At 47.6% G+C, this 25,235-nt stretch overlaps 1 protein-coding gene across 2 annotated transcripts in view; it reads left to right on the top strand.

The window, feature by feature from the left end:
• Nucleotides 1-14,151: 14,151 nt before the first annotated feature.
• Nucleotides 14,152-25,235, top strand: part of LZTS1 (leucine zipper tumor suppressor 1) — a 67,618-nt gene continuing 56,534 nt past the window's right edge. For both annotated transcript variants that reach the window (XM_070375521.1, XM_005899928.3), the window contains exon 1: nt 14,152-14,404. The gene's annotated coding sequence lies outside the window, so the exon portion shown is untranslated. The remainder of the gene's footprint in view (nt 14,405-25,235) is intronic.

Raw genomic sequence — 25,235 nt, forward strand, 5'->3', positions numbered from 1 at the left:
ATTGGGTCATTTGTGGAGACATGAATGGACCTAGAGTCTGTCATACACAGTAAAGTAAGAAAGAGTAAAACAAATACCGTATATTAACACATATACGTGTAACATAGAAAAATGGTACCAATGAACCTATTTGCAGGGCAGGAATAGAGTCACAGACATATAGAACAGATATGTGGTCATGGAGATGGGGGGGAAATTGGAAAATTGGGATTGATGTATGTGTCCTGCCATATGTACGAGAACCTACTATATAGCACAAGGAGCTCAGCTCAGGGCTCTGCGATGACCTAGATGGATGGGATGGGAAGGGGGTGGGAGGGAGATCCAAGAGGGAGGGCACATATGTGTGCATACAGCTGATTCACTTCGTTGTATAGCAGAAACTAGCACAACATTGTAGAGCAATTATACTCCAATAAAAAAATATTTGAATTAATGTGACCTCTTCAGGGCCTCACACTTTATGGTGACCCTAATTAGATAGGTGTGGCACACAGATATAAGGAAGATTAGTGATGGCATAGATTAGGCAGCCTCCTCAACATAGTTCCTGGATTCCCTGTACCTCCTACAGCATCACATTTACTGCACCCTCTTTTACTTACTCAATAACTATATTCCCTACCAAGACTGTAAGTTTCATGAAGACAAGGACGTATCTGTCTTTTTCACTGCCCTGTTCCTAGCACGGTGAAAAGCATGATGAGTTCTCTTGAAATATTTGTTGAATAAATAATAAAATCATATTACATGAGTAAAATGGTGGGGGAAAAAATGGGAACGTTAAACTTGGAAATGAGTAGTTCAAAATGGACCAGATTCTGATTTTTAAAAATCTGCAAGATTTTCAAGTGGAAAAGAGAATTTGTTTACTTGGGTTGCTCAATGAGCAGAATGAGCATGGTAGGGACTAGAGTACTGGACTAGTAGTCAGAACCCTGAGTTCTGAACACTGGGATTGAAAAAATAAATAAAAGGATAGAGAATGGTAGAAGCTACATTTCTCATAGTTGGAGTAGGAGGTTACAGATAAGGGGCAAAGACTAAAATGAACCATGTAGTTCTGAACTACAGTCTGTGACATCAGTGGAAATTCTTATTTAGCTTAACTTAGGAACTGGTGAGTAATAGTAGAAGTAACATAGACTTGTATGGATACACAGTTTAACATATTAATACATACCTTTACTCTCTAGCTCAGACAGTAAAGAATCTGCCTGCAATGTAGGAGACCTGGATCTGATCCCTGGGTAGAGAAGATCACCTAGAGAAGGGAATGGTTACCCACTCCTGTTTTCTTGCCTGGAGAATTCCATGGACAGGGGAGCCTGGTGGGCTACAGTCCATGGGGTGGCAAAGAGCTGGACACAACTGAATGACTTAATTTTTTTTTTTCTTTTTTACTTTCTAGCACTGACAGGGCCTAAAGGCAATGACATTCCAATTTCAAAACAATGAGATTAGAGCAAATGCTGGTTTACCACTCTCCAATAAAAGGATTCAGGGATCCTTGTTGAAATGACTGACTTGACATAAAAAACAATGAAATAATGCCATGTGAAGCAACATGGATGGATGCAGAGATTATCATACTAAGTGAAGTAAGTCAAAAAGAGAAAGACAAATATTATATGATATCACTTATATGTGGGATCTAAAATACAACAGAAATGAACATACTAGGAAACAGAAACAGACTCACACACATAGAGAACAGACTTATGGTTGCCAAGGAGGGTGGAGGTGGGAGAGGGATGGACTGAGAGTTGAGATTAGCATATACAAACTCATATATATAAGATGGATAAACAACAAAGTTTTACTATATAGCACAGGAAACTATATTTGATATCCTGTGATAAACCATAATGGAAAATAATATGAACGGAAGAGAATATGAAAAGAATATACATATATATATGTATATATGTACAAATGAATTACTGTGCTGTATAGCAGAAGGAGTGATGCTGAAGTTGAAATGCCAGTATTTTGGTCACCTGATGCGAACAACTGACTCATTGGAAAAAGTCCCTGCTGCTGGGAAAAGTCCCTGATTGAGGGCGGAAGGAGAAAGGGGCATCAAGAGGATGAGATGGTTGGGTAGCATCACCAATACAACAGACATGAACTTGGGCAAACTTTGGGTGATGGTGAAGGAAAAGGGAAGCCTGGCGTGCTGCAGCCCATAGGGTCAAAAAGAGTCGGACACAACTGGGTGACTGAGCAACAACAGCAGCAGCAGAAATTAACATGAGACTGTAAGTCAACTCTATGTCAATATGTTTTTAGAAAATAATACCTACCCTTCCTACATTACAAGGTTGGCAAAGATCAAACAAGAGAATGTTTGAAGTTCAAAAGTATGAAGTGCTCTACAAATAGATTAAGTCTCTGCTCTGTTGAGAAAAAGGAAATCTTAAAGTCCCACATCTGACGCCTGGGCCAAGATTCTGTCAATCTAAAACAAGGGTGTTTTTCCTCAAATCCCCCTAGACATCTCAGAGATAGTTTGCACTTCTCTCTGTCTCCCTGCCTGGTGATAACAGGGCTGTTAATTTGTTTTTTTAGTTGTGGTGATTTCACTTGCTACATAAATGTCAAGTTCCACTTGGGTAGAAGTTAATACATAATGTCTTCCCTTCCCTCTTGAGCACAATCCTGTTAAATTATCCCTTTATGCACACATTGATTTTTTCTTTTTTTTTGCTTTTCAGTTTTAAGTGCTAAAAATAGCATATTCTACCCCACCGCTTTACTGCTTTCAAGTCAATGAGAATAGTGCCTGCCATGGTGGGAATTTAACAAATTGTAGTGAAGTTGACTGTTCTTCAAGATAGCAACAGCACCGCCAAATGGGCATTTATCAAGGGCAGCCTGACAATCCCAAATAACCATACATTTGTAGCCTTTCATTCACAATTCCCTGTAACCTTCATGCACAAGATAGGTTTTATTTTTCCTATTAAATTGAGAGGGAAAACTAAGGTACAAAACAATTAAATGCCTTTGTAAAGTGCCTTGGGCTTCCCTGGTGGCTCAGTGGTAAAGAATCCACCTGTAATGAAGGAGACCCAGGTTTGGTCCCTGGACCGAGAAGATCCCCTGGAGAAGGAAATGGCAACCCACTCCAGTCTTTTGGCCTGGAGAATACCATGGACAGAGGAGCCTGGCGGGCTACGGCCCATGGAGTTGCAAAAGAGTTGAACCTGAATTAGAGACTAAACAATAATACAGTACCTGGATCCTAGCAAGGCTGGACCTAAACCTACAAATCTGGCTTCCTATTGGCCCAGTACTCTTATTCCTATATCTTCAGACACATTTCGATGACTGCCTTTCCCATCGGTTGACTGTACTTCCAATCCACTCTTAGGATCATGGCATGCAGACTTTTCAATCCTGACCAGTCTTGCTAGGAAAGGCTCTGACCTTTTTCATGGCACCTTCTCATACAACCCAAGAGAGGCCAAGCAAAGAAAGTGTCTCAGAACAAGAGAAAGTAACCAGGAGAGCAGACTTGTCTCTTTTGTGAAATTTCAGTGTTGGTTCTTATAGCTGATCAGAATACGGGGCAACAAGCACCAGCGAGGGGCTTAAAGTCTGCCTGAGACAGGAGGAAAGTCTGAGTTAAAAAGATGCGCCCTTCAAGTGTAGACAGTGACTTTCAACTCAAAAGCACTTTCACACTGTCACCTGATTTGGTCTCGGTAATAACTCAGTGAGATGTGTGTCAGATGGGGGTGAGGGGCGGGGCTGACCAGGAGGGGGAATCTCTCCACTTTACAGCTAATCATCTGAGGTTAAATGATATTAGTGGTCATGCAGCTAGATAGAGATACTCATGAACTCTGGCCTTTGGAAAACAACACTAGAAGATGCTGTTTTGTTCACAAATAAATCTCAAGGATTGACTCACATTTACAGGGATTTATTTGGAAAGGCTCTTTTTGGTCTCCCAGGAATAATACCACAGAGGGAAACACTGTCCATTATTCTCTCTCTCTGCAAAAGGCTGACTCTGCACTATTTTTTTTTTTTTTAACTTTTTGTTTTATATTGGAGGATAGCTGATTAACAGTGTTGTGACTGGGCAGGAGCAACATATGTTCTATGTATTAGTATTAGTCATATTATGTATTAGTCATACATATACATGTATCTGGGGCTTCCCTGGTGGCTCAGATAGTGAAGCATGTACTTGCAGTATAGGAGATTCGGGTTTGATCCCTGGGTTGGGAAGATCCCCTGAAGAAGGGAATGGCTACTCACTCCAGTATTCTTGCCTAGAGAATTCCGTGGACAGAGGAGCCTGGTGGACTATAGTCCATGGGGTCACCAAGAGTCAGACAGACTGAGTGAGCACAGGACAGCATACGTGTATCTATTCTCCCCCAAATTCCCCTCCCATCCAGGCTGCCACTGATCCTGCATTATAAACGGTAGGTTCACTCACACTTTTCCTTTCAAGGCCAGGGAGGCCCCCTTTCCCTAGATCTGGCTTTTCCATGAGAATCTCGAAGAGACAAGCTAGGAATGTTTGTTCTTAGCTTTTAAACCAGTGAGAGACTTCCCCATGCCAGAGGGAGCGGGACTTTCCCAGAAATCCCTCTTGTACAAGAGCCCCCACTTTTTGTCCCTCCCTCTGCACCTCAGTGCAGGGTTCCTTACCTTCTCCAGCACCCCTTCACCCCTTCATCACCAGCAGGGCAGCCTGCCAGTCCACACCTCCCGCCTTCTTAGCAAGCAGCTGCTCCTTCCACACAGATTAGGTCCAGGGGCAGGCCAATAAATGCAGGTCTCGGGGGAGGGGAAGCTGGAGACGCTCTTCTGAGAGGCTGTGAGAGCCGGCAGGGTGGCCCCATTGAACCCCTTTCCCCTCCCACTGCGGGGCGGTGGTGCGGGGGTGGCAGGGAACCTCAGCACTGCTAGTTGAAACAGGATTCCCCCCTCCCCTCTCAGCAGCCAGGCTTTAAATAGGATTAATGAGAGAGAACATTCTAAACACTGCTCTGCGAGGTTCCAGAACCAGCAGCCGGCTACTTCCTCTCAAGCTGCCATTTTGGACTCATTCCCCGGGCTGCCCTCCTGACTTCCAGCTACTTCTTTCCCACTGGGTGTTACAGCTCTCTGCTCAGAACCTCGCTAGGAGCTCAAGGACAGATGAGTGTCCTCCACCCACTGCCAGGAAGTGCCCTCTGCTGTATTCACTGAGACTGATTATCTTCTGTGATAAAATTCAGACCTTAGGGCAGTGGGTGGGCACGAAGTGGAACAGAAAAGGAGCAGCCCTAATCTGTGGAGGACGAATCATATTCACTCTGGTGTGAAGGGCTCTTTCATATCATGAGGGACTTCCCTGGTGGTCCAGTGGTTGAGAATCCACCTTGCAATGCAGGTGATAGGGGTTTCATCCCTGGTTGGGGAGCTAAGATCCCACATGAAGCAGAAGTGAGCCTGCAGGCTCTGGAGCCCAGATTTGGCAACTAGAAAGGCCATGTGCCACAAGGAAAGATTCTACATGACATGGGGAAGATCTTGTGTGCTGTGTGCTCAGTCACTTCAGTCTTGTCCAAGTCTTTATGACCCACATGGACTGTAGCCCGCCAGTCTCCTCTGTCCATGGGATTCTCCAGGCAGGAATACTGGAGTGTGTTGCTATGCCCTCCTCCAGAGGATCTTCCTGACACAGGGACCAAACCCTCCTCTCTTACATTTTCTGCACTGGCAGGTGGGTTCTTTACCACTAGTGCCAAGCTGGGAAGCCCCTTGTGTGCTGCAACTAAGACCAAAAAAATAAAAATTAAAAAAAAAATAACAATCACAGTACCCACAGAATTGTAGCTGTTTGTTTTGGCCGCACCTTGAGGTGTATGGAACTTCCCTGACCAAGCATCGAATCCACCCCACCCCAAAGCAGATCTTAATCACTGGCCCACCAGGGAAGTTCTGTAGATATTATTTTAATCACCTGTAATTTTTTCTTGCATCCCTCTCTGTGAGATTATAGTGTTAAAATCACTCAAAAGTGCCAGAAGCAGAGGATATGGGAGCAAGAGATTTGGCTGAGATCACATAGGGACTGAGGGCAGAGTCTGATTCAAACTCAAGGCTGCAGCTGCAATCGATAGACTCAAAATGCTGTTCTCAGAACTTCCCTGATGGTGCAGTGGATAAGAAAGCACCGGCCAATAAAGGGGACACAGGTTCAATCCCTCAACCAGGAAGATCCCAAATGCCTCAGAGCAGCTAAGCCTGTGCACCAGAACTACTGAAGCCCGCTTACCCTGGAGCCTGTGCTCTGCAACAAGAGAAACCACTGCAATGAGAAGCCCACGTCCACCATGAAGAATAGCCCTGGGTCTCTGCAATTAGAGAAAGCCAGCATGCAGCAATAAAGATCCAGCACAGCCAAAAACAATAAATAAATAATGAATTTTTAAAAATGTTCTCTTTTCCACTTCACCATGCTGAATGGGTTTTGGGCCAAATCGTGAGGATTTTTTAATTGGAAGAAATAGGGCAGAAAAGGCCCTGCGTTTCTGATGGGGGGAGGAGAGATTGCACAGAGAACCAAGAGCAGCTGAAGGGTTTTCCTATAGGTTGGATGCTGGGCTCAGCTTGTCACAAGTGTTGATGCATTAAACACTCAAGGCGACTCTGCAAGGCAGGTGTAATAGGGAACTTCAAGCAAACTGAGGCTCTCTCACAGGAAAAGTTAGTTTAAGATCACCAAGAGCCTCTTCTTGCCAAAGTGCTCAAGTGGCACCTGCAGCTGTCCTTTTTTGCTGCTCCCAGTGACTGAAGCGACTTAGCAGCAGCAGCAGCCACCTTAGGTAAAAGAGTCAGAAAATGCCAGGAGCGACCTCAGAGATCACCTGGTACAGCCACCCACCGCCTTCCCTTCTCTGCCCCTTTTCTGCCCTCTATTTTTGGAGCTGGTGAGATGGAGGCCTTCTCAATCATTCTGGGAATGAAAGCAAAAGAAATGGTCAGCATGGAGCAAATACAGTGAGTCGGGGAATAAAGGCAAAATACAGGGTGAACACCTAGAGAATTCAATACACAAAGTAAAGGCAGTGAAGTTAGTCCCAGAAGATGGGAGGGAAGAATGGCAATGCTACTTGAGGAGTGGAGTGACCTGGAGGATTCAGTTAGAAACCCAGGCAGGGGGCTTCCCTGGTGGTCCAGTGGCTAAAACTCCATCTTCCAATGCAGGGGCCTGGGTTTGATCCCTGGTTGAGGAACTAAGATCCCACATGCCACAGGGCAGCTAAGTGCCACAACTAGAGAAGCCCACATGCCACAATGAAAAACCCACACACAGCAATAAATGAAGATCCAGTACATACATCCCCCCCTCTAAAAAAAAAAAGAAAGCCAGGCAGGCCAGCGGGAGCTCAAGTCCAGGGCAGGTCCCAGGCGACCAGTCTTGATGTCACCAACTCTTAGGGGACAGCATCAGCCTTTCAGTCTAGGGCTCCCTGAACTGCTTCTTCAGAAAGAGCTGAGTAAATGTGTAAGTTCTGTTTCAGCACAAAGGGTCTCAAAAGCCTCTCTGCTATTTTTTTTTTTTCCTTCCCCCTGGGCACGGGAAATGAGCCTGCCAACATGCTCCATAGGGGAACTAAATGATTACCCAGAAGTCACGGTCTCATATGCTCTATTTGCTTAAATGAGTTGAGGGCTACAAGCAAATGTGGGCTTGATGGGGCCCATTTACCCAAGGCCTCTCTCAGTACTGACAAAGGTCATGCCAGCTTCTTTGTCTGCCTGTCGTTCCTCAGCCCTGGGGAGGAATCAGCCCAAAGCCAATTAGTCCATTAGTCACCATCCACGGGCAGCAGCAGACTGAGGGTTACGAGAGAGATAAAGAAGTAAGAGGTGGTCGCTGACCTCAGTTAGTCATTAACTATTTGTGGAAGGCCCTCTCATGGACCAAGCATGGAGCTGGCCACTGAAAAATCTAGTAGGAAAATAAGGTGCATTCACCTAAAACAAGAAAGCGCAAGTCACAAAGTGTGCAAGAAGGAAAGAAGAGCAGGACACAGACATGACACATTTGCTAGGACTTCCAATCATGGAGTGGGAGTAGGGGATACAGGAGGGCGGGGTCAGGGCTTGGGGAGGGCCTTGAAAGATACTTCCATTCTGCCCTGAAGGAAGGCAAGGGCATGGTGGTGGCCTTGATGGAGGTGGGGAAGTTGTGTGGAAGTAAAAAGACATATCTGTTGGGCGGAGGGAGGAAAAGGAATGCATAGGTAAGAAAGAGGCATACGGCAGAGATGCTAAGAAAGAAGTTTAATCCTGATGGTGGAGGGCTTCCTTGGTGGCTCTGTGGTACATAATCCACCTGCAATGCAGGAGACCCAGATTCAACCCCTGGGTTGGGAAGATCCCCTGGAGAAGGAAATGGCTACCCACTCCAGGACTCTTGCTTGGAAGATCCCATGGACAGAGGAGCCTGGCAGGCTACAGTCCAAGAGGTCGCAAAGAGTTGGACACTACTGAGTGACTAACACCTTCACTTTCACTTACACTTTGGGGCAAATTACTTAGCTGCAGTTTCTTCACTTGGAAAATAGAAATAATAATGATTTCTATAACTAAGTAAGATAATGTAGATAAAATGCCCAGCAAAGTAGAGGGATGAAATAGACAAGCAATGATTGTCAATTCTCGCCACAGGTTCCCCCTTCTCACTTGAAGACAAGAGATACAGGTATGTCCCAATATCTATTCCACTTCCAATCCCTTGGTAAAAGCCAATCAAAATAATCTCACTGGATTTGCCAATGCCTGCTTGCTGATGTGGCTAAGCTTGTTCAGTGTCAGCAGGAAAGATTTTTCTCACCTTTCAGGAAAGGTTTTCTTGATCCTAGGACAGAGATTCAGAAACAAAAGTACTTTAATCCTCAGACCATTGCTGGATTTTGGGTGTACCAATGGGACAGAAAGATCCAGCCTGTAGTCCTAAACAATCATTGTGAGGGCAAAGCACTTACTCTGAAGATACCAAACCAGGAAATGGAGACCTGTTCTCTGATGATATTGTGAATCCACGGTATGCACTAACCTGGGAGCTGATCTCTTCACTTATTCATTCATGAGTGGTTTTCTTCCTTTTGTTTAACCCAGTTTGATTCAAGCTTTCCTAATACTATAAATAGAAACAAAATGGAAACATCTGCCTGCTTCAGACTTTTAGATAAACTAGTCCAAACCCTGGAAGAGACAGATTCCCTAACAAGTGATATAGCCCAGAACCTTTCAAAGCAAGGATGCTGAATGAGAAATAACCAACCACCTCCTACTGAAAATGGTGCTGGGATACGAGGAATCAAGTCAGAATATTTTCTTCTCAGTTTTTCCATAATCTAGTTTAACCTTGCATTTACATTGAAGCTTTTGCTAAACAGTTATCTTGTGAGTTTTGGTGGCTGGTGGCTGGACAAAACCTCTTCACACTAAAGCTAGTTAGTGCCATTTGAGCAAGCTTTGCCGGTGGCTCCGCGGTAAAGAATCCTGCAATGTTAGAGCTGTGGATTTGAACCCTGGGTCAGTAAGATCCCCTGTAGGAGGGCATGGCAACCCACTCCAGTATTCTTTCTTGGAGAATCCTGTGGACAGAGGAGACTTGCAGGCTACAGTCATAGGGTCACAAAAAGTTGGACACGACTGAAGCAACTTAAAATGCATGATCACCATTTGAACCCTTTGCTTTAGCTAAGGTGACTGCTTTACTATTCTCTGCTCAGGGGAAGGCTGCCTACCTGTGGTCTCCACTGCCCAAACCAAAGCACATCAGGCACTGGATCAGTCACACGGTTGCTGAGGTAGGCACAGGAGCCATGCCTTAGACCCTGGCGTCCCAGTGAAGCTGGGCCAATTTCTTATCTTGCTCTTTGACTCAGTTTTCCTTTAGATGAAAGAATGGGGTGGACATATTTCCTAAGGTGACTTGAACATCTTAATGGAGATGAATCATCCCAGGATAGGAATTCTGAGGTCAGCACGTTCTCCCCAGGGCCTGGAGGTGTGTTTGTTCCCTCCACAACTTCCCTGGTCTCCTGAATGGGAATATAGGTTAAGAATTCAGAGTAATAATATAATAATGTCAGATAATAATGTCACCGATGATAATGGTGGTGATAACAATAATGCTAAACAACTTCTGGAAGTTGTGTAGTACTTTCTAGGAGAGGAGAAAGACTATTTGCATTTTATCTAACTTGTTTTCTTAACAGGTAGAGAAGTCAAGGGAAGAGATGGCCCTCTCAAAGCACAGGAGTTTAGTGATATCCAGAGATAAGAGATGTAAGGTGCCCAGAGATGTACAAGAAATGTAAATTCTGGTTCTAAGAGCTTCACATCCTGGAGGGAGACAGGACATTGGTTGGGCATCTTCTAAGATCAGGAGGCATTGGCTTTGCCTGAAGGAAAATCAACCTACCCCCACTTCCCTAGGCTAGCTGGAAGATAGATGGAGTAGTGGAAGCCTGTTGATCCGTTAAAGCTTTTCTCAATGCTCTGCTGCATGCTAACTCACTTCAGTCTTATCCAGCTCTTTGCAACCTCATGGACTGTAGCCTGCCAGGCTCCTCTGTCCATGGAATTCTCCAGGCAAGAATACTGGAGTGGGTTGCTATGCCCTTCTCTAGGGGATCTTCCCAACCCAGAGATCGAACCCATGTCTCTTATGTCTCCTGCACTGACAGGTGAGTTCTTTACCACTAGCGCCACATGCTCTAGCATAATAATATTTTCTCACCTGCTTTCAGAGATTACCCAGCCTCAGTTAAATACAGTCATCCTTTCTTACCTCCCAACACAAAGCGCTGAATTTTTAGACTCAAAATAACGTTAAACTGTTATTTAACATTTTTTACTTTTCTTACCACTTTGATTTCATATTTTCATATTTTGGTTTTCATATTTGCATCAGTGGCACAGACAGGGCAAATATTACTAGGCCCATTTTACTGATGAGCAAACTGAGTCTCAATACGGTGACTACAAGGTTACAAGTTTGAAAAAGCGGGAATAGATGTGAATCTTTTGTATACGAGTTCATTCCTCTCTCTGCAACATCATCCTGCCTTCCACCATATAATTTATTTAAGTACTCTTTGAGTGCTTGCTACATACTAACAATATGCTGGGGATTCAATGTCAAATAAGAAAGATGTTGGGCTTTGAATAAGAAACTCACAGGAGAGTTGAAGACAAACAAGAAGTCAGGCGGTTATTTAAATTGTGATAGGAGAAAGTACATTGAAAAAAGCAGAGGTGCTTCTAGCTCAGACCAGCTGTCGGGTTACTGGGCCATGGGCTTGGTCCTCCGTGGCCAGTCTGAGGTCCTAGAGCTGAGTAACAGAATAAGTAACAGAATAAGCTAGAACAGTAAGCCATTTGAGCCTCAGATAATGAGTTGATGAAGATGGCAGGGAATATTTTATAAGAGCATAGTTCGTGACCCAGTTTTCTAGACTCACCTCAAGCAAGGGAGAGCCTGAGAGAGGCAGGGGGATAGCCAGGACCTAGAAGGATGACACGCCGTCACTAGACAACAGGAGAGGAGCCACAGTGAGACTCCCACCAGAGGTCTCGGAGGCAGACACACCCAGGCATTGCATTTCCATACCCAACAGCTGAATCAGGAAGCTAATTATGGCCTCGAACTTCAGGAGACCACATTCCTGAGGCTTTTTTGACCACACACATGCACACACACTGTACCATCATGGCTCTCCTCTCTCATTCTTCATCCTTACTCTGCCCCCTTTCTCCATACACCCCACTTTATCTCTGAAGCTTCCCTGCACAGGGTGTTTCTATTCTTCCATACTGTTTCTGGATTTCACCTCTCACACACATCACTGCTCTGCCCAGACCCTTTGCCTAACTCAGTCCTTCTAAGTGGGCTGTACATCAAACCCTAGAATGCATTTTAGGTCTTAAATTTTGACAAATAGAGAATGACTTTTCCAATGAGGGATGAGTACATACAAAGGTGGGTAGGAAGTATTGTCTGAGAAAGCTGAGTAACCCGTCTTGGGGTTGACACAAAGCAATTGTAGTATTACTTATAATAGCTGTTCTGTATATGTACTTTCATGGCAGCTATTATAAACAATGCTACAATGTCTCTGTGTCAACCCCAAGATTTATAATTGCTGCCATGTATATGCACTTTCAGGGCTTCCCAGATGGCGCTAGTGGTAAAGAACCCCCTTGCCAATGCAGGAGACATAAGAGATGTGGGTTCAATCCCTGAGTCAGGAAGATCCCCTGAAGAAGAGAATGGCAACCTGTTCAAGTATTCTTGCCTGGAGAATTCCATGGACAGAGGAGCCTGGTAGGCTACAGTCCATAGGGTTGCAAAGAGTCAGACACGACTGAAGCGACTTAGCATGCACACATATGTGCTTTCCACGCGTTTGCATGTGTGCTAAGTGACTCTCATCAGGAAGTTTCCATAAGCCTTTTATCCTTATCAGAGGGCAGACAGAATGAAAACCACAATCACGAAAACTAATCAAACTGAGCACATGGGCCACAGCCTTGTCTAACTCAATGAAACTATGAGCCATGCTGTGTAGGGCCACCCAAGACGGACGGATCAAAATGGAGAGTTCTGACAAAATGTGGTCCACTGGAGAAGACAATGGCAAACCACTTCAGTATTCTTGCCTTGAGAACCTCATGACAGTATGAAAAGAATACTGGGGCGGGTTGCCATTTCCTCCTCGAGGGGATCTTCTGAACCCAGGGATCAAACCCACGTTTCTTATGTCTCCTGCATTGGCAGGTGTATTCTTTACCACTAGTACCACCTGGGAAGCCCATACTTACCACATACTGGGATTTTTATTTAATCCTCACAACAAATCCATAAATAAGTAATTCATTCATTCAACAATTATTTACTGAGTGCCTACTATGTATCAAGTTCTGAGTGTTGGGGATATATGTGAACAAAAGGAATCAAGTTGTTCATTCATGAATAAAAGAGAAAGTCCCTGCTCTCAGGGAGTTTACATTCTGGGAATTGTTATCCCAATTTTATAAAGGAAGGAACTGGGATATAAAGAATTTAAGGCAGTGACTCAGGGTCATAGAGTTGATAAGTAGCAGAGCTTGTCTGACTGACCCCTTAAACCTCATGCCTCGCTGTCTCCTAGGAAGCCAAGGATTGAAAGATGGAGTCTTTAGGATCAAGAACTGGAGACAGTGAGGATCCTCTACAGGGTTTCAGGTGGAGAAATGGCAGAAACAATATGGTGTGGTTCCCTTCAGGCCATCTTCCCTCATCATTCTACTTATAATCAGAAGCCAGGCACTTCAATCTCCCCACACCCCCCCCCCCCGCCCCGGCCCTCGACACTCCCTGGGCAGAGTCATGCCTGGTTTTAATGAATTAGATTCCATGCATCTTCAGGACCCCAGCCTCATCCAACCCTTGGAAACCCAATAAACTGGCCCTTTGTCCAACCAAATCTTGTAAACTTGGGTCCTCTCCTACCTCAAATGCTAGAAGTTGAAAGTGGGTGGTGGAGAAAATGATAGTGTTAGAAAGGTACTGGGTAAGATTACTAGCTATAAACAGTCCTCAACTTTCACCTGAAACTTTTCGGAGTGGGAGTGCCAGTGGTCTAGGCTCCAACCTGCAATCCTGGCGAGCCAATGCCTCTTACCAGGCTGCTGGTACCTTCTTTGAACCTAGAAATCCAGGGGACTGAAGTGGGGAGATGGTGCTGGGGAAAATGAAACATTGTAAGAAGGCTGTGAAAAGAAGGGGGAAATAAGAAAAAGACAAAAAAGGAATGGGGGAAGAAAAAGAGGGGGGAGAAAAAGATCGAGCAGACGGGGCTACCCGGAGGGATCTGCTGAAAGTGAGATCGAAGAGTTGGGGGAGTCGGGACCCCGCGCGGTAGGCGGATGCAGGCGAGCGGGAGGTGGAGGGCAACCCCAGCTGTCAGTTGGGAACAAAGGCCGCCGAGCCGCTGGGAAGAGCCGCCGGCAGCCCTAGCCAACGAGCGGCGCCGGCGCCGGCGCCGGCCCCGCCCCGCCCCGCCCCGCCCCGCCCCGGCCAATGAGCGGCCCCAACCCCGCCCCGGTCCGCCCGCCCCGCCCTGCCCTCCCGCCTGCCCGAGGCTCCCGGACCCGCGCTGGGGCCGGCGCTCAGGGAGCCAGCGAGCGGGCAGGCGGCCGGGCGGCGCCGGGCGGGAGGCGAGGTAGAAAGTTTCTCTGCTCGCCTCATCTAGCGAGCCGGAGCCGAGAGCAATCTCGGGACCCGCCCGGCCAGCGCGAGAAGAGAGACGGGAGCACATCGCCAAACACACTGGAAAAGAAAAGAAAAGAAAAAAACCTGAAGTCAGCCCCAGGAGCAGGGACAGATAAGGTGAGGTGGACAGGGGTCTCGCTCAGTTTCCAAGGAGGGAGCCGGGCTCCCGGGAAACTGCGCTCCCCGCGGCGTGCCAGCGCGTCAGTGGGTCTTTGTCTGTCTGTGCCGGCGTCTGTCCAGGTGTCTTTGTCTCCGCATGTAACTGTCAGGGTCTCCCCTCTGCCCGGGCTCGTGCGGCGAGTCTGGTCCCCGCCTGGAAGAAAGGAGGGTGCGCCCGTCCTTCCGGCTTTGTCTCCTACAGACCGGGTTTATCTACTCCCCGTCCCGAGTCTGATCTACGAGGGCAGAGTTGTTGGGTGACACTGAAGTCCAGAAATGAGGAAGCGGGAGATGTTCAGGCAGGGTCTGACAGCCGCGGCCGGGCCACTGAACTTTGCTGTCTGGAACTTTAGAGACGGGCTGTGTGTGTCTGCACTGGTGGCGGGGACACGGGTGCAGCTGGAGGTTTAGAATGTTCCACTGAAGGAATAGGTCACAGGGGCTGAGATCGATAGAGAAGGTGGGTGATGAACCTGGGTATTTAAGTGGCCCCCTGCCTGCTTGGGGCTACCCAGGTGGCGCTGGTGGTAAAGAACCTCCCTGCCAATGCAGGTTAGAGGTAAGAGACACCGGTTCGGTCCCTGGCTTAGGAAGATCCCCTGGAGGAAGGCATGGCAACCCACTCCAGTATCCTTGCCTGGAGAATCCTATGGACAGAGGAGCCTGGAGGACTACAGTCCACAAGGTCTCACAGAGTCGGACACGAGTGAAGCAAATTAGCACTGCCTGGACTCATTCAGCCAAAGCAACACACACACAGTCTCCCACCTACACACATATCACATTCATTTCTTTCCCTCACCCACCACAGGCAGCCAGCCCCTCACTCTCTCCCCACTCCCCTACACACACACACTCACCCTTCCACACGCTTAACTCCAGCCTTTAGAGCACAGAACTCAGCAGCAACAGACACCAACCACTACAGGCTTTCCGGTTGCTGCTCCAAGTGGAAAGGACTAAACTGGGAGGACCTGAGCGGTCTGCTTGCTCACGATTGTGTCGTGCCTAGGAAAGTGCTCCTGATTCGTTGATTTCGGGGCCTTAATTTCCCAGGAATGAGCAGTACTTAGGGCGCTGAGCATCTAAAGTGTCTGGGTCCTTGCTCTGGCCTTCCAGCCACATCCTCTCGCTGCCATCAGCTGCTCTGTTCTGGTCTTGGGTACTGGCAAACTAGTAAGGAGTTACCTCGTCCTGGAAAGCCCTTGGCAGGAGCTGTGCCAGGTAAGGATCTCCTGAAGCCACATGGTGGGAGCTGAAATGCCCTGCTTGAGAGATAAGCTGTCTGCTTGGCACTTCTTCCTGCGTCCTGAAAAAGAGCCTGTGTGTAGGGGCAAGGGAGTGTTTGTAACCTGAGCTTCCTCTGAGTTAAAAAAAAAATTTTCCCTGGGCATGTTGGGGGAAATATAGGTGCTGAAAGTCTGTGGGTATATGTACGCACGTGAAGATGTGTAGCAGAGACAGTGATTACAGGCAGGAAGGGTGTTTATGTTCAGGGATGGAGGAGAGAGGAATCTATGGTTGAAGTCTGTGGACAGAGGCATACACGCTAATCAGGTGTGGCGTTTACACCTTGTATTTATCCAGAGCCTTTCTTCTTGAGGTGTTTTCTGTGCATCATAGACGTTATCTCATTTGTTATCTCCCTTACCCTTGAGACATAACTACCAGGTGAGCATGGAGCATCGCTGACTCTCTGTGTTCTGACAGTGAAAAAAGTGAGGCCACAGAGCGGCAGGACTTTCCTGAGGTCCACAGTTCATGGGAGCAAAGTCAGGCATAACAAATAGGAGTCCAAGCAGAAGGGATCAGGGCTGGGTGGATGTGAGCCGGGGACACTCATCTGTTGGTGATGAGAAGAAACTCAGGTTGGAAAAGAAGGGTGTCTCTTTGAAGGTTCCAGCATGTGAGCAAGAGGGAGGATGGGACATTTGAGATGGTGGGGTTTTTGAATGTTGATGGCAGCCTCTGTGCTTCACAAGGTAGAACCTGTTTTAATAGTTCAGCTTCTGCTCCTGTCTGTCTATAGGAAGAGCCCCTTGTCTGCCCATGCGTCCCTGTGGATATGTGTCAGGATAGTTGCCGTTGAAGGGGGGCGGCTGGGTAGTGTGGCTTGGGGAGAGCCAGTGCATTGGGACCATGTGAGGGGAAAATTTGCTGAGCTATTTCGAGAAACCATGCATCTGCCTATATGGCCACAGAGATAGATGGGCTCTAGCTATGGAAAAATGGCTTTCTGATCCCCAAAACATAGATATACTCCTTTGCACTTTTTCAACATTCATTTTAAAAATATTCATTCGGTGTCTACAAAAGGCAAGGCCCTGGGCCTAAAAGTGAGTCTACAAGGATGAATAAACCTGTGATGGCAAGCCAGTGGTTACACAGCTTACAGACTAGTGTAGTGGGAAATATTTAGCAACATTTAATACCCTTCACTAAGTACCCTGTGTGCCCAGTACTTTTGGCTCATTATCTCCTTTAATTCTCAGCACAGCCCCACAGGGTATGTATGATTATTAGAGGAGGAGACGTCAATCCCATTGCTAGGATAGGAAATGGAGAAGCAAGGGTCTCAGCTCAGCTTAGCGCTGACCCTGGCTCTTTGCACATTCTTCTGTTACTTTTGAACATGTTTCTTCTGTGCAAAATATTCTTGCCCTCTTCCTCTACCTCCACCCAATTAGCCCCCGTTTGTACTTCAGGTTTTAACCATACAGGAGCAACTCCTCCAACAATTTGTCCCTTCTCTCTTTAAGTCTGGGTCACCTGCCTTCCCGTCATTCCTTGCTCTCCTGACATTTACCCACAGGCTCCTGAAGAGCCTCCAAAGTTCCTACAGGCAGAGATTATGTCATCAATTCCCAGTTCAGAGTAGTGTTTGGCTTCTAGGAGGAAGTCCTTAGGAAATGCGTGTTTAATAAAATAACTGGACAGAAAAGAGGTATCAGAGACTTGGTGGGAGCACTTTTCCCAGCATCAGGTTTCTGCTGAAGGACACTTGACTGGCATGACCTCTGATTTTCCTGTCTGTATTACTGGGCCAGCTGTTTCAGGGCTTCTGCCTAACTGGAGCTCCTCCATCCTGATTCCTGCCTCCAGTAGTTTGGGAGCCTAAAGAAAACCCAGCCTCCATCCACCCTGCCAGCCTACGCACTATATCTCCAGGTCCTTCGACCGAGAAGTATAATTATACAAGTAGGAGGTGATAGGTGTGATCTAGATTTGAGGTTTCAAAATCCTGCAGTTGGAACCCCCAGGGGGCAGTGGTTCCAGGGCAGTGATGAGGTGTTTCTGGGGTCTGGCCAACAAACCTGGGAAATCTTTCCAACTGCCTGGGACATCTTAAGACGATTTACATGGTGGGTCACTGATCTGGCTTTTGAATAGATTTTTGTGCTGCTGCAGTTTAAAAAACACTGTTCTGGAATGGACACTCTCACAGTTCTGCTGGGAGTATGAGTTGCTCCCATGCTTGGGGAGGTCATCAGGCTGTGATTTGCCCAAGGTCACACGGTTCAGAGTCCGGTGACTCCTTTCCCATGCTCTTTGCACCACCCCGTTATTCCTCATGTCAGTATTTCACATGCTTTCTCAGGGATCCTTGATGATTTTCATTTTCCTTTCAAAGATCATCACCCAAGTTTGAAAATCTCATGTGTCGCGTTCTTTCATTCTTTTGCTCAGTCGTGTCTGCCTATTTTATGACCCCATGGATTATAACCCACCAGGCTCCTCTGTCCATGGAATTTTCCAGGCAAGAATACTATAATAGATTGCCATTTTCTTTTCCAGGGGATCTTCCCAACTCAGGAATCAAACTCGCATCTCCTGTATTACCAGGCAGATTGTTTACCACTGTGCCAACAGGGAAGCCCAGTTTATCCCTCATCTCCCTGGCACCTTATATGGAGGTGCATGCGTCCTAAGTTGCTTCATTATTAAAAGTCTTATCCATGCAAGGTGCCAAGGTGATGGGGGATAAACAAAATGACTAAATAATGGTCTTGCTAAATAAAACTTGTGATGAGGATTGAGGAGGAGCCAGCCCCCATGAGTCAGTGACAAGTACGTTGAAAACTAGATCGGGACAACTTTGAATATGGCAGCTGTTCCCCAGGAGGGAGGTAAGCTAGAAGACTCTAGGGTGGAGGTGGCTGTGAATGAGACCTTGAAGTTGAACCTAAGGAAGGAATTTATACCTTTCCTATAGAGAGGAAGCATAGCAGCAACAAGGTCATAGCTCCCAGATGCAAGTTCACAGTCCAGGAGATGAGTCTCTCTCTCCAAGGGGAGCCCCTGGAGGGAGCCTGTTACCTCCTTTAAACTGGCTTGACCAGCCATGCAGACCAGACAAAACTGGGCAATGCCGGGTGGGAGGTAACTCTGCTCTTTACAACTGCCTCCAGCAGAGTGAGTGCTTAGCCACGGATGGGCTCTTCCAGGGGTCCGGAAAAGTCGGCCTGCTGACTGTCATCCAGAGTCAGGTGGGGTGAGTTGGGCTTCTAGCTGCTGCTGCTTTGCATAGTTGCCTGTGTACCTGCAATCTTCATCCTACTTCTCTTTCTTACTTCCTGCCAGATGATAGGCTCCCACCAGACAGCCTGACCATCCCTGGGTTTCCTATTGTAATGATTTTAATAGCACTTTTTAACTTCAAAAGGATTATTATTATTATTTACAACTCTGAGATTTCTTCTGCAATTTGACAGATGAGAAAATTAGATGAGAAGTAAAGGAGTTTTACCCAAGACTTTAAGTGGAATGCTCAGGGTTGAACTGGGCTATCTTGACTCCCAATCTGAGCAGTAACCACGCAGCCGAATTAAGTAAATAGATTTAGGTTCAGTGAATTGTTGTCAAGTGTTTAACGTACGGAAAGAATAAAGATTTTTAAAATTATAAGAACTTGTTTACTTCCATATTTATTATAATTCAAGCTTGATGAAAGTCTTAGACTTTTCTCCCCTTTTTCTGTTCGCCCCCTTCTTATCCCCAAGCACTCGTTATGCATATAGCTTAAGCTCAATAAACAAGAAATAAGTATCTGGCATAATGGCATCTCCACTTGAGATGCACTTTAAGGAATGAAATGTATTTTATGTCGGTTCTTTCTCTTTATAGCTAGTCAACTCATAAGGTTTAGTCCATGCCGTGTTGAAATTATGCAGATTTTGTCTTCACAGAGTCTGAATTAATGACGTTTCATTGGAATACCGAGTTTTCATCTATAATCTAATTCAGTGTTCCCACCTTATCCATATGCAACAAAGTCCTAAACTAAAATGGGATTAGCGGTCTCTTCGTTGGTAGTGTGAGCAGCGTGTGGAAACCAGACTTCAGGGGTGGTCACATACGGAGGCTGCCTCCCAGATGACAGAATTGGATGGAGGGTTGGTGGCAAGAGAGTGCAGTGGGGCTCCAAGTAGGGGAGGCAAGGGAGTCGGGGGTGGGGGGGGGCGGGGCGGGGAATGGGGAGAGGGTGAAAGAGACAGAGGAGAGAGTGAGTGTGTGTGTTTATGTGCGGGTGCATACGTACCCTAACAGCTAAAACTAATTGTCCTAATCAGTCCAGCAGAGAGGTGATTTTTCTTCATAAGTGACAGGCCAAATTGGTGTCTGAACAGATGTGATGTGGGTTTCGTCCAGCGTCTGGAACAAAGGCAGGAAAGAGCCGCCCTCCCCAGATCACCCACAGATTTGCTTCCATGTCAGCTAATCACTGTGGAAGAAGAGAACTGCCTTTAAGATGACTGTGGGCAGACATGTGCACACATGCACGCGCGCGCGCGCACACGCATACACACACACACACACATCCCATGCATTCTCATCATCTCTTCATCTCAGGTAAGCTCTCCTCTGATACCCACCACACTTGCAGTCATATCCCATAATACCAGTCCTCAAGACTCCCAGCTGGCCTGCCCTGCAAGCCCCACACCAGTGTCCACCTGGGTTGGCCTCTCTCTGGGCCATGGTCCACAGCATGCTGGGGGCAGCCCCCTCCCCCAAAACCACAGGACCTCTGTTTCTTCCATGCCCAGAGCAGTCTTTCCAGTTCCCATCAGCCCCTCAGGGCTGTAGATCCTCTGAGGCCCCAGCATCCATTAGAAGAAGGACCTAACTAGTGAAACTGCCAGCCCCAGGGGTGTACAGGAACGTGGACCCCTCAAAGACGTCCAAAATAGAGCTGAGATTGGGGGTGGGCATGACTCTGAAAATGAATTGGCATTTCAGGACAAGTCCTGCCCCTCACATGACCTAACCTCCCTGCACAGGCTGCCAGGCAGCTGAGGCAGTCCCTGCCCTAGGCACCTGGGCAGGGCTGTGCACCTGGCTCACTGGTCTGTTGGCTTTGGGGGCATCTTCACTCTCCTTGCTGTTTGCAAAGCTATTTGCTGCTAAATCACCCTCCTCCTGGCACCCCGGACTGCTAAATTGGTCTCAACTTGCTGTACTTCCACCCACCACCTTAGTCATTATTCGCTGGCAGCATTCAGAGAGTGGGTGGAAAGCAGCCGAACATTATATTCCTGCTGAAGAGAGAGAATTGAGCATAGGCATGCAAGGAAAGGGGAGAGGGAAGGAGGTAAGAGAAAGCAAGGGAGGCAGGAGAACAAAGCTCAGGCTTGCCAGCACCTGTCCCTGTGACCCCAGCCACCCTGGGTGGTGGGGCAATGGGCCATAGGTGAGTGGGTGCTGGACTATTAGGAGACCCAGGCCTTCCAGGGTGAGAGGGGTATGCTCACTATTGGGGCTGCCCTGCCCAGTCTGGTCCTTTATTTCTCCCTTGAACATCTGTTCCCATGAATTAAAATGTAACTTATATATCCTTCCTCCCTGCCTAGTTGATAAACTTTTAAAATTTTATTTTTAGCAATATTGCAAGGGTGGGATCTTAGTTCCCCACCCAGGGATTGAACCCAGACCCTCAGCAGTGAAAGCCTGGAGTCCTAACCACTGAACTGCCCAGGAATTCTCGGAGATAAACTTCTTGAAAAGGAAAGTGTGTCATGCCCCCTGTGCCTAGCACCAGGCCCTGGACATACTCAGGGCTGAGCCCCACATAGTCGAGATTGAGGGTAGTGAGGGCTATGGTGGTCCTTCCTAGCCAGCCATTTCAGGTCTCCCTCCCTGGTGGCTCAGACAGTAAAGAATCCACCTGCAATTCAGGAGATCCAGATTTGATCCCTAGGTGGAGAAGATCCCCTGGAGAAGGGAATGACTACCGACTCAGGTATTCTTACCTGAAGAATTCCATGGACAGAGGAGTATGGGGGGCTACTGAGAGACTAACACTTCCTTACCTGCTGCCCTAGGACCATAGGGTCTGGGATCTCAGGCACATGAGAAGAGGAGGAATCCCAAGGGAGCTTTCAGGGCTTGGTCTCCTATCTGGGTGAGGAAGTTTCAGGGAGGGAAAGGGTTAATACCACAAAAGAACAGAACAGCGAAGGAAGCAGAAACCTGGAGGCCCTCTGTCCTGGCATGGAAGGCCCCGTGATCTCCAGCCAGGGGTCAAGACTGTTATGGAGAGAGGTCACCCAGTGCCTGGGCAGTGCACTGGAGCTGGTGGGAGGTGGACAGCAGAGTCAGTTCTCGTCAAACAGCAGAGACAGCATCAGGCAGAACAGAGTGACCTTGACAGGAGGCTCTCTGAGTCACTGATAACATTTTTTTGGTCTCTTGGGAGAGGTTGGAAGAACTCAGTGCCAACCCCAGCTGGCTTAAAACCTGGTGGGCCCATGACCTGGCCTCCTTTCCCTCCCACCCTTTTCTCAAGAAAGATAATGGGAAAACCCTGTGAACAGAAGCCTCTGCACAGCTAGGGAGGTAGGGACACCAGGGAACCATGCTGAGAATATCAAAGGGCATAAGTCTGGGTGAAGGAGCCCTGAACCTGCCCTTGACCTTCCACCAATCGCTCAGAGACAGCGCCTGGAGGATGCCTGGGCCACATCTGCCTCAGCACCTTAGCAGTCAAGAGGTCAGGGCAGCACAGGTTCAGAAGGACAGTTAGGCAACCAGGGCACCTCTTGACCCATGGTAACCTTCAGCTAATTCAGCCTCAGCTCCTGTCTGCTCCCCCGCCTGCCCAGCATCTCAGCAGCAAGCCTGCCTGCCCTGGAGGAGGGAGGGAGGGATTAGACTGTGTTCATATCTCAGGGAGACAACCTCCCCCTCCTTGCTGATCAAATTCCCCCAGCCCCTACGCCTTGTCGGCGCCGGCAGGCAAACCGCACTGCAGGCAGGTGGGGAAAACAAGAGCCAGTGGGCAGAGTCCCCAGCCCTCCACCTGCACAGAGAAGGGAGGACCCCAGCCTAGGGACCCAGGAAGGCACCCCAGCTGCCGGCGCCCCTCCCCTCAGAGGGCCTGCAGCTGCCCTGCTCAAAGGCTCCGGGCCAGCTGCAGTCAGGCAAGGACAGGGTGCTTGGCTTTTCCCGAGCCGATGTCTCATCTACAAGGATAACCAGGAGTGCAGGGCTGTCAGTGTCCCCAGGCCTCCTAGCCTTGCCTCAGCCATCTGCTGACTTAGAACCTTCTCTAGATGATAGACTCACTTCTATGGTAGAGCTGTCACAGGACCATCAAGGCCAGCGTTCCAAGATTTATTAGGAAATTAAAGAGCCTTCTTTGAAGAAGTGCAACCTACTCTGCATAAAACACAAAGTCTCTGGGTGGAAAGGACCCTTAAATATCTTTTTTTTTTGACCACACCACAGGGCTTACAGGGATCTTAGTTCCCTGACCAGGGATCAAACCTGTGCCCTTGGCAGTGAAAGCACAGAGTTCTAACCAATGGACCGCTAGGGAATCTCCTTAAATCCCAATCTATCTGCAACAAAACCTTCCTCAAGTCTTTTTTCTGCTTACCCCTAAGAGCTGCTGTATCAGAATCCAGGAACACAATTCATTCTCTTTTAGTTTCATTCTTTTAAAGTCACAGAATGCTAGGTTCGTGTCAAATACTCTGCTGAATCCTGGAGCATCCTGTATTGGGACAGGAGACAGACACATTTTACAAAACCACAGTACAAAGCCCAGCTGGTCTAAAATCATCTTGGAAGATTTGAGAAGGACCCTGTGGGTTGGGTGTGATTCAAAGAGATGGGGGAGTGGGTGGCACAGATAGGGACCCGAAATGGCAGGGAGACAAAAGCAAGTTGAGTTAGATCAAGAATGGTCTTGTGTGCCTGGCTCAGAGTTCGGCAGGCAGCGTGGAGCCACTGAAGTCCTAGGGAGAAGAGTGACATTGAACAGACCTTGGTTTTGAGAAGTTCATCTAGCAACGGAGTGTAGGATGGATTTGAGGTAGAGAGGCTTCTTTCTAGAAATAACATTTATTAGAATGCTTTTCTAGTCTCCTCCCATGTCCCAGTTGATGGAACACATTCCCAGAGATCCCCACGCAGTCTGGAAACATAGTGTGGCCGAGGCTTCAAGGAAAGAGGAGTTCCTAGTCCAGGTTCAAAGGTCAGAGGTCAGTGTGCAGGGTCTAGGCCTTATTTATGACAAAAGATACAGGCAACACCTCATAGCTTTGGACCTGGAAGAAATCAAGGAGGATGAGGGAGTGGGTGGGGGAGGGGGAGGGATCTTTTGGCTGTGATGGGTCTTCATTGCTACATGAGGGCTTTCTCTCGTTGCACGAGTAGGGACTGCTCTTCTTTGCAGTGTGCGAACTTCTCATTGCAGTGGCTTCTCTTCTTTCAGTGCACAGGCTCTGTGCATAGGCTTCAGTAGTTGCGACCCTTAGGCTTGGTTGCTCCGCAGTATGTGGTATCTTCCCAGACCAGGAATCGAACCGGTGTCCCTTGCATTGCAAGATGAATTCTTAACCATAGGACCACCAGGGAAGCCCAGGGCTTTTTGTTGTTGTTGTTTTTTAATGGATGGAGACAGAGACTTAGGCAGGAAAGGGACTTACTTGCTCAGGGTCCCACAGCTAGTTTGTGTAGAACCAGGACTGGTGCTCCCACTTCAGACTCCTTTCATTCACCCACTGCTAATTGCAGACAAGGACTGGGGGCTAGTAGGATGCATCAGGTCCTCCAACCTGGGGCCTCAGGAAGGTTTGCCCAAGGGCATGTCTGAGAGCTTGTCAGTGGTGGGATGCTCTCAGTCTTTGAGGCTTTCTCCTTGTATGCCAGAGACAGCTGATACCCACAGTCTCCATTTTTCTCTCTTGTCTTGTTTCTCTGAGTGCTTCAGATGCTTTATTTCCTTCTCTTCCTCTGATGGTTCCTTTGTCTTAAGAGTTCTGAGGGGCTCCTGGCTAACATGAGAGTAAGGTTTACGTGGCCATTGGCTGTAGTTACCAGTTGCCGTCTTTCAAAAATGAGAAATGAGGTCTCTGCCTCTGTCTCACATGTGCTCAGTTTAAATGAGAAGATTTGTTGTTGCTATTCAGTTGCTAAGTCGTGTCTGACTCTGCAACCCATGGACTGCAGCACGCCAGGCTCCTCTGTCCTTTACTATCTCCCAGAGTTTCCTCAGATTCATGTGCATTGAGTTGGTGATGCCATCCAACCATCTCATTCTCTGTTGCCTCCTTCTCCTTTTGCCTTCAGTCTTTCCCAACATCAGGGTCTTTTCCAATGAGTCAGCTCTTCGAATTAGGTGTCCAAAGGATTGGAGCTCAGTTTCAGCTTGGGACATTTAAATGGGAAGATTGCAGGTGCCACCAGTCACTGTAGCCACCCAGCATGTTTGATGCCACATCAGGAGAGACTCCTGGACAGGAGGCAGGTGTGCATTCCAGGGCCTGGAGAGGCCGGTCTCATC

Source organism: Bos mutus, chromosome 8 (assembly GCF_027580195.1).
Source record: "Bos mutus isolate GX-2022 chromosome 8, NWIPB_WYAK_1.1, whole genome shotgun sequence".
Classification (NCBI taxonomy): Eukaryota; Metazoa; Chordata; class Mammalia; order Artiodactyla; family Bovidae; genus Bos; species Bos mutus.